At 26.9% G+C, this 9,073-nt stretch overlaps 1 long non-coding RNA gene across 2 annotated transcripts; it reads left to right on the plus strand.

Annotated features, from left to right (window-relative positions):
* Window positions 1-13: 13 nt before the first annotated feature.
* On the plus strand, window positions 14-5,632 carry LOC147809496 (uncharacterized). 2 transcript variants are annotated; one of them, XR_015433778.1, is made up of 4 exons: window positions 14-157; window positions 1,376-1,455; window positions 2,618-2,693; window positions 5,473-5,632. It is a non-coding gene; the product is annotated as an uncharacterized LOC147809496 (long non-coding RNA). The 2 variants fall into 2 exon arrangements; XR_015433777.1 differs by having other exon boundaries at window positions 2,618-5,632.
* Window positions 5,633-9,073: the final 3,441 nt, after the last annotated feature.

A 9,073-nucleotide genomic window follows, 5' to 3' on the forward strand; every position in this document is an offset into this window, starting at 1 on the left:
GACTGAACGTTCTTTTACTCCCTTCAATTAGTGAATTTTTACTGAACTTTTTCAACTTTTGATCCGTAAAACTGGTGCGCTCTCTTCATCACTAAACTCGTTTGCACCTTGCTCCAATTGTTTACACACATGGCGGCGGCAGATTCATATGAATGAGGTGAGTTTTCTTTATGTTATTTATTATTATCACTATTATTTAAATGTACTTTATCTTTATTATTAATATTTGATTTGAGTTTCATTTAAATAATGCGTGCGCATTTATTATCTATATTATAATGTTGTTATTAGCATTGAATTGCAATCATGTTAGGCTTAGCAGTCTATTTACATTTTGAATTCTTTTAAGAAAGATTCTGTTTAAGTCTTATTTTAGTTTACAGTAAAAATGTTGCATCTTAAATACTTATATTACCGTCCTAATTTTTTTGTGTGACGAAATTAGCTTTTAAATCATATTTAATTTCTCTAATTGTTTGCGTCATGTTGTATAATAGTTTTAGCATTTGAAGATAATGTTAAAGTAACGTTTGTATAATTTCTATTAAAATAATTTTTTATTTTAAAATTTATTTATTCGCAGTTATGATTAAAATTTTGGCTTGCTGTTGTCCTATTCTATTGAAATGTAATGTTAAAATAAATTCTTTTTGTAAAAAGAAGGAAAAAAAAATTAACTGTTTTATTTTATTTAAGATAATATTTTCTAATGGAAATATTAAGTAAACAAAACTTTTGAATTTTAATTTCAGAGTATTTAATAATGAACAATTTTGTGATTTACAATTAATAATTTGAACAATTTAATAATGAATCAAATTTGTGATTTAGAATTACCAAAAATATATTACAAATTAGAGTCTATAAAAAATGTCTATCAATTATTTCAAATATTTATTTTTAACCTAACTATTTTTATTTGAATCTTTTTGAAAAACATGCTTGATTTGTCAATGGCATTTCCTTATTTTTAATAAAGTAAATACATTTAAAAAAAAAAAATTAATAAATATGTAAGGACTAAAACATTTTAAAAATCATTAATTTTCTTGAGCATTGTTATATCAATGTAATCAATATTTTTTTTTTTAATTTTGTTATAGCTAACATTAGAAATGTTTAAATTGATTTATAATAAATTCACGAATTCACAGCCGGGATTTAAAAAATTATTTTGCAAAGTAAACAAAAAGAAAATGTAGGAAATTTTAAAAAATTTAAGTTGGTTGATTAAAATAAAATCACTATAACAAAAGGTGTTGTGAATTTATCTTCAGCTTTTTCATCTATAATTAGATTTATTTTTATTAGTGTAGGTATCTACTTATATTTATTTTAATGCTGTTTCTTTTGCTCTATATTTGAAATATTATAGTGGTGCACAGCCTGCGACTAGTGAGCCAGATGTAGCCTGCTGACTGTTGATATGCAACAAGGAAAAGCTTCTAAACACAAGTAAATCTATGTTGTTTCTCAATTGCTTTTTCCATTGTTATTGCTCTGGAATTTCAAATGGTTTTAAAAAAGCAAATATTTTTATTGTGTTATTATGCAAATTTCAGTGATTACGCTTAGTTTTACCTTATTTTCTCCAATTTTTTATAAATTCAAATGGGGTTTTGACTGCTTTTAGACAGTTAAAACTACTATCGCTATGTGGTTATTAAAATCCTGATTACATTTAATACGATATTCAGACTCTTGAATTGTGCTTTTAGTTATAATAACCACTTCTATATGCTCTTTATTTGTGCTCTTTATTTTGTGTCTAACAATTAAAAGTATTTGATTTTCTGAAAACATATTATCAAGTTTACTGATAAAAAAATTACACTGAATTTACTGATCACAACTCGTAGAACATAAAAATTAGCATATATGCTGTCTACATGAGCAAATACATGTGTGGCTCTTAGTTAATCTACCTGCTGTATTTTCACTTTAAAAGGTGACATTCCTATATTATAATGAAAATATGGTGTATAAGGATTGTATTTTATAGGAATTAGTTGAAATGCTTTTTGCAAAATAAATCCATTCTCTTTTAAATAATACCGCTTTTTGTAATGAAGACATAAATGAAGGATGAAAAAAAACAAAAACATATTTTTACTTTGTTCGTAGTTCTAAAAAATTTTTACCAAAATTTTTTTTCTATTATAATGTTATTTAGAAAATGCTATAATTTATTGCCGTCCGAGTATTAATGCAATTTTGCTTTATTAACACAGCAATATATTAACAAAAATTTCAAAGCTATGAATATCAGTGGATATTTGGAAAAACTTGTATTTGAATGCTTCATGAATTTTGAAATTGCTGATTTCTCTAAAAAAATTTTTATTTAAGTTGAGACTTAAACCAATGAACAATACTTTTAAATTTTAATACTTATTCTTTATGTGTTCATTTGCTCTAATCGTGACTTAACTTAGAGTAACTAACTTATGTTTTCTACCTAGCATTTCAGTTAGAAATATATATATTCTCTCAGAATATACAATTCATATTAAATTTGGTTAATCACCCATTTTCCAATAACTATTTATAAAACTTATTTTTTTTATGAATATTTATAACTTTAAATTTATAATGTGAATGTTTTATTTTGATTTAGAAAATCCATTGAAGAGGACATTACAGGAGCCAATAAACTGACAGCATGGACAGAAGGGTGTGAGAATTGACAGGAAGTAAGTGAAGTACTTAAGTATTTAGTTTAAAATTGTATGTTAATCAAGGTTTTAAACACGCCATCTAGTGTTTGTGTTGGAGGGATGATTGTTTTTAATGAGGGGTTGCTTTGCTTAAGGAAACTTTAAACAAAATTATGTTGTGGAAAAAGAGAACTCCAAGAATTATTTCCCCCGTTTTTTTTCTTTCTGTAATTGATAGCAATAGGTCCTTTTCATTTGGACATTTTTTACTTAGTTTAAAATATATTTTTGCAAAAGATTCATATTAGAGATAATATGACTATAAAAAGTTAATTTAACAATAAAAATATAAATTTGTGAAAAATTTGTTAAACATACTAAATTAAAAGAACTTTCTTTTTAAATATTTGGAGAGGCAAAATACATTTAATCTATTCCTTGCAACTTTGAAATATGGGAATTGTGATGGAACTCTCCTTCCACATGAATCTTTCCAAGCCAAATTGATAGATACTGAAGCATCAAAATTTTGATCCATCAGTAAAATTTAAGTTACCTGCAACAGGGGTCTGTCCAAACCGAATTTACTACCATTTAGCGGTACCTTCACAAATTCAACTTCAGGAAAAAATGGTCGTTTCACAAAGTATTTTTTCTTAAAATTTTATTATGTGTATCGTAGGAAACAATAAATCCATATTTTTATTATAATTGTGTGTTGATTTTTTAATATAATTTTTAATTTTCAAAAATTATGTCTAAATTTTCACAAAATAAGTATCGTTCAGAAAAAGCTTGACAGAGTACTGTACAAGTCATAATGGAGACATAGAATTGAAAATTCTGTTATCTTGAGTCTCAATTTTGATGTTTTTGGATCATTAAATGGTTATATGTATACTATATGCATATAACGATTGGGAAAAGGTACTAGTTTTTTTTATTTAAGTTTCATCTCTCTCTCTCTCCTTTTTTTTTTTTTTTTTTTTTTTTTGGACTTCCCACAGTGGTGCGCAGTTATTTTTCAGGTCTAGTTATGGAATTGAAACAAAATTTGTGATGAAAAATTACTCCCATGGTATGACATCCTCTTAAAAACACAGTGTAGCATTAGATTAAATATAAAATGGAAAGACAAATGATTAAAATATCTTAATGTAAAAAAAAAGCATTTTGAAAATATTAAAATTATTTAAAACAATGTTTGCATGACTTTGTAATTAAAAAAATTAAAATATCTAATTTAAACCAACTAACCTTAGTATATACTAAATCAAGTAATATTTATTTTTCTTTAAATTTTACTTTTATTTTGAGAGTTTATTACTCAATCCATTTTACAGAAAATCTTTTAGAAAAAAAAAAAAGGAATTAATAGGGTTACTCCTCCTAATAAATAAATATAGGGTTACTCCTTGTAAAATGGTCTTAGCATATTTAAGCATTGCTTATTGAGTAAGGTATTTATTCATTTGATAAACTTTTTTATAACATAAAAGGTGTATACTGCTGTGCAATAGATGCATTAATAAATTACAAAAAAACTCACAATTGAGATTTTAACATCTTTGTAATTTTTGAATAATATAACATTTGCCTTTCTTACCAGTTATCTGAATTAAAATCAATTAAATTAAAATTAATCATCTGAAATTTTATTTCAGTGTCAATAGTATTAGCAAAAGAAGGAAAGTAAATGTCAATCCATTTACTAAAAATATATTCTGAAGCCTGACTTCTTTATTTTAAATTCCACACTTGCTGAACACCACTTCCTTTGAAATCTCAAAATTTGTCATATTGTTTGTTTATATTCTGTTTCCTTTGACTGCATTGGCAAAGACTGGGAATGTAACAGTGTGTTATGAGTACTATTTTAATTTATAAGTTGAAAGTTATTTTATTAATTTATGAATGCCTTAACAAATGTGTCTGATTGAAATTACATAAATGACTGTTTTTACTTTGGCTCTGATATCATTAATTAATCCTGATCACAACAGTTTTAATTACAATATGCTCTCTGCCTTTTGCAACTTTGCTAATTTAAGTAGTGGAGACAGTGTAGTTCTATTTGTTATAAATTTGATAAAATATTTCCCTACACTAAGTTTTTAGATACGAAAAAGGTGTTTATTTGGTTAAAACATAGATTCTGCTGTTTAACTTTACTATTTTATTGGAGTATTCGCTTCAGTTTCTTATGAGGCCAAAATTCAAATATTGTCAGGACGTAATGAGATAATACCAATAATGTATAATGCATATATTTTTGTGTTATATATCCAATATTTATATTTCAGAGCTTATTTCATAAATTGCTTTGAAAATTCTATTAATTTAAAAAAAAAAAAGAACGTCATACATATCTGAATGGCAGGGATTACACAACATACTTGTCACCCAGGTAAAGGCAATGTAGCGACTAACATGCTCATATAAAAAAATTGCAGAAGCTTTCCTGCTACTTAATGTAAAATTTTACAGTGAAAGATGTTTAAAATATCACTTAGATGCTACATAAATGTTTAAAATTGTGAAAGTTCAAACTAAATATTGTCTTAATTGAAATTTTTGTAAAGATTTAAAAATTTGTTGTTTATTTTTTACTGAAGAACTACCAGAACTACTACAAAGTTCAGCTTTTAACTATTCAGAAATAGACATCAATTCATCCACAGCTGGAATATTTTTGCTCTTTAACAAACAGATTTTTTTAGCAAAGTTAAGACTTTTCCAAGTGCTATTGTTTTTTAAAAACTTGTTTTTATTTTTATTTGCCTTTTTCCATATTAACATTTTATTTTTATTTCAGGTCAGATGAGAGAATATCTAATGAAAAGAGGAGTTACTGCCACAGAAATGGAGGAGACTATGAAGAAAAGAAACAGATATATATCTGATAAAATCCAGGATATATGTTTTAATATTGCTAAAGTTAATGATTCTTAAACAAAATAAATCTTTTTTAAGGTTTCTTATTTGTCTTCTCTTATATGAATATCAATCAAATGATTACTGGTAATTATATATTTTACACAAAATTTAAATGAGTTGTGGTTAGATATACAGCTGTGGTTTTGTTATTTAATATCAAAAAAGGTATATTTGCACCATATTTAATATTTGTTAAAAAAAAAAAAAGGGATCCTAGATACACACATAATAATCCTACTGTTAAAAAGCAAGCCTGAGAGGTGGGCTTCATAGTAGAGAAAGAGTAAAAATAATTGCTAGTAGGAAAGCATTAAACATAACAAAATTTAAAGCAACAATTTGAAAATTAATGCTAGAATAGCAAAGATTATAAGAAATTAATAATAGTGATATAAATAGCAAAAATTTAAAGCAACTGATTGTAAAAAAAGTAATGCTGGAATAGCAAAGTTATCAAGCAACTGTTGGTAGGAAAATAATGCTAGAATAGCTGAGATTCCAGGCAACTGATGGTAGGAAAGTAATGCTAGAATAGCAGAGATTTCAAGCAACTGATGGTAGGAAAGTAATGCTAGAATAGCAGAGATTTCAAGCAACTGGTGGTAGGAAAGTAATGCTAGAATAGCAGAGATTTCAAGCAACTGGTGGTAGGAAAGTAATGCTAGAATAGCAGGGATTTCAAGCAACTGGTGGTCGGATTTTTATGCTAGAATAGCAAAGATTCCAAGCAACTGTTGGTAGAGAATTATGCTTGGAATAGCAATAAAAAAAAAAGCATCTGTTGCTATGGAATTATTGCTAGTAAAGCATAAAAAAACAAGCAAGTTGTGGTCTTGATTGTTGCTAGACCAGCAAGATATTCAAGCAACTGTTGGTAGAGAATTATGCTTGGAATAGCAATAAAAAAAGCATCTGTTGCTATGGAATTATTGCTAGTAAAGCATAAAAAACAAGCAAGTTGTGGTCTTGATTGTTGCTAGACCAGCAAGATATTCAAGCAACACAAGTTGGTTAATGTATGCTGGACCAGCAAGATATTTAAGCAACACAAGCTGGTTTATTATGCTGGACCAGCAAGATATTCAAGCAACACAAGTTGGTTTCTGTATGCTGGACCAGCAATAAAGTGTGCCAATTCATGGTATGGAATGCTAGTAATTATGCTGGAACCAGCAAAGATTTATGGTAGTATATGCTGGTATTTTAGCTGGTACATAGCATTATATGCTTGTCTAGCAAACAAATTCCAGCAAAAATTTTAACCTGGGTTTGTATTTGTGAAATTAATAAGTCGAAATATTTTGTCAAAAAACATTCAACTTTTTATTTTCTTTAATAACAAAAAACATCTTGAATTTTTTTTTACATTGAAATATATGACATTTAGCATTATGAGGAAAAAAAAAATCAAGAAATTTTTTTTAAAAAGCCCGCTTTATTACATTTTTTAATGAAGAAAAACACCTTTTTGATTTTTTTTATGATACAAAATATATGAAAAAAATAATAGTAGCAAGTTGCGATTAGTGCGTAAAAAATTCCTAAAAATTGCAAAAAATTTTTTTACCATGAAAATGATTTTAATAATTTTTTTAAATACTTATATATATATACTCCCAGAATTTTAATAGTTTAATTACTTAAATGTTGCTTTTTTCTTTCCTTTGAAAATTGATCCACAAGAAAAAAATTATAGATGCTAAGAACACATGAGCCAACTTCTCTAGTGGTGCCATTTTTCTAAATTAAATGGAATATTAAAATTGCCCTCTTATCGTAGTTTTGGTCCAAAAAATTTGGAAAAATTATTTTAGAGCTTTTCCAGCAAATGCTTCTACGCAAAGAATTTCATGAAAATCTGAGACAGGACTTCAACGGACATAGGTCCATTACACTTGGAATGAGCCATTATTGCTGTTATATTTTAATAACTTAGAATTTTTAAAAAAAGAAAAGAAATCCAAAATTGAATAATTTGAACAGATGCTATTTAAATTTTAAACAATCAGAGTCAAAATGTCTAGTCGAAGATTCTATTGAAAGCTGATAAATTTCTAATAGCTTTAACAGTTCACTCATTATCACAGGAAAAAAATATATATATATTTTACACAAAGCACAATTGTTGGAAGTTAAATTTAAACATAAATAGTCCATGACTTTTGTTTCCTAGACAAATCCGTTGTCACTGAAAAAAAAAATTAATATTTACATCCACTTGGCGGGGACGGGTTAACTACACTATCATTCACTGGTGATCATAGTGGGTTATGCATTCGTGAATTGCTAAGAGTAGCATACTATAATAAATTGAACTGATATAAATCTGTTCTTAAAAATTACACTTTTATCTTTAAATTGTTTCCGATCTTTTATCTAAATATTGTTTAGTAATTTCACATAACTATCACCTCAGTGAACATAACTACATATAGTCATAATTTAAATGATATAATATTATGTGTTTCTGTGCACGTTTTACATATTTTAATGTTTCAAGTAACTTGATTAAGAAAAGTATGGTCAGTTTTATTAGTCACCACTTTTTACAATTTTAGTCGTCGTTGGCCGCCACGGAATAATCTTGCATCAGACCTTCATCTATTCTTTTTGTATACAATTAATTTACTTCACTGATTGTTACGGACATGATGAATAGGCTAAGGTCATGTTCAAGTACGCAGCTCCGAAGTGAAGAAAAGAACACTGTCATGAACAGGTTGAGAATAATACTTTGCTTGTTTAGAAATAATAGAAGCATACCTGCCAACATTCACTCTTTTCGAGAATGGATTTTCCAAGTGGTAGTAAAACAATTACCAAAAAATTATCTTCCTCAAAAATATATTTATATTTTAATTGCATTGATATTCGCTAGCGCAACGACTAATGTGCTTTTATATATTTGTTGTAATTATTTATATGTAGTGGTGGTCAAACTGATTTAAAATTATTGTTATAATTCAAAAATTTTAGTGAAATAACATGAATTTCGCTAGCACTTTAAATATGAAAAAAAAATCTTCCGGGAAAACCGGAAGAGTTGGCAGCTATGTAGAAGACGTTTTGCTTTCTAAAAAATAAAAATAAAAGAATATCTTTTAACTACCACTAAATTTTAAAATAAAATATTTATAAGAAATTTTTCAGTTTCTTTAGGATTGCAATCTTTTATCTTAAATTCTAATTTCCATAAAGCATTTGCTGGTGTTTAAAAATACTGGTAATGCTAATTAAATACTGGTAAGGTTGAAGTCCGCCTCTCTGTAAGCTACAGACTTCACAACATTTTAGTTTTGTTCAATATTATCCAGTTAACACTAGTATTTTGGACGTTTCTGATATACCTATCTCTGCGAACACGCGCCAATTTGACGCATGAACGAATACATATAACAGCACTTACAACGGATGACAGCAAATGTATATTTTAAAGTGGAAGTTTATTAATTGTGATTCTTGGTTTAATAAATTCAATT

The sequence above is a fragment of the Parasteatoda tepidariorum genome, chromosome 5 (genome assembly GCF_982258835.1).
Source record: "Parasteatoda tepidariorum strain Cologne lab strain chromosome 5, Ptep-v5.0, whole genome shotgun sequence".
NCBI classification, from domain to species: Eukaryota; Metazoa; Arthropoda; class Arachnida; order Araneae; family Theridiidae; genus Parasteatoda; species Parasteatoda tepidariorum.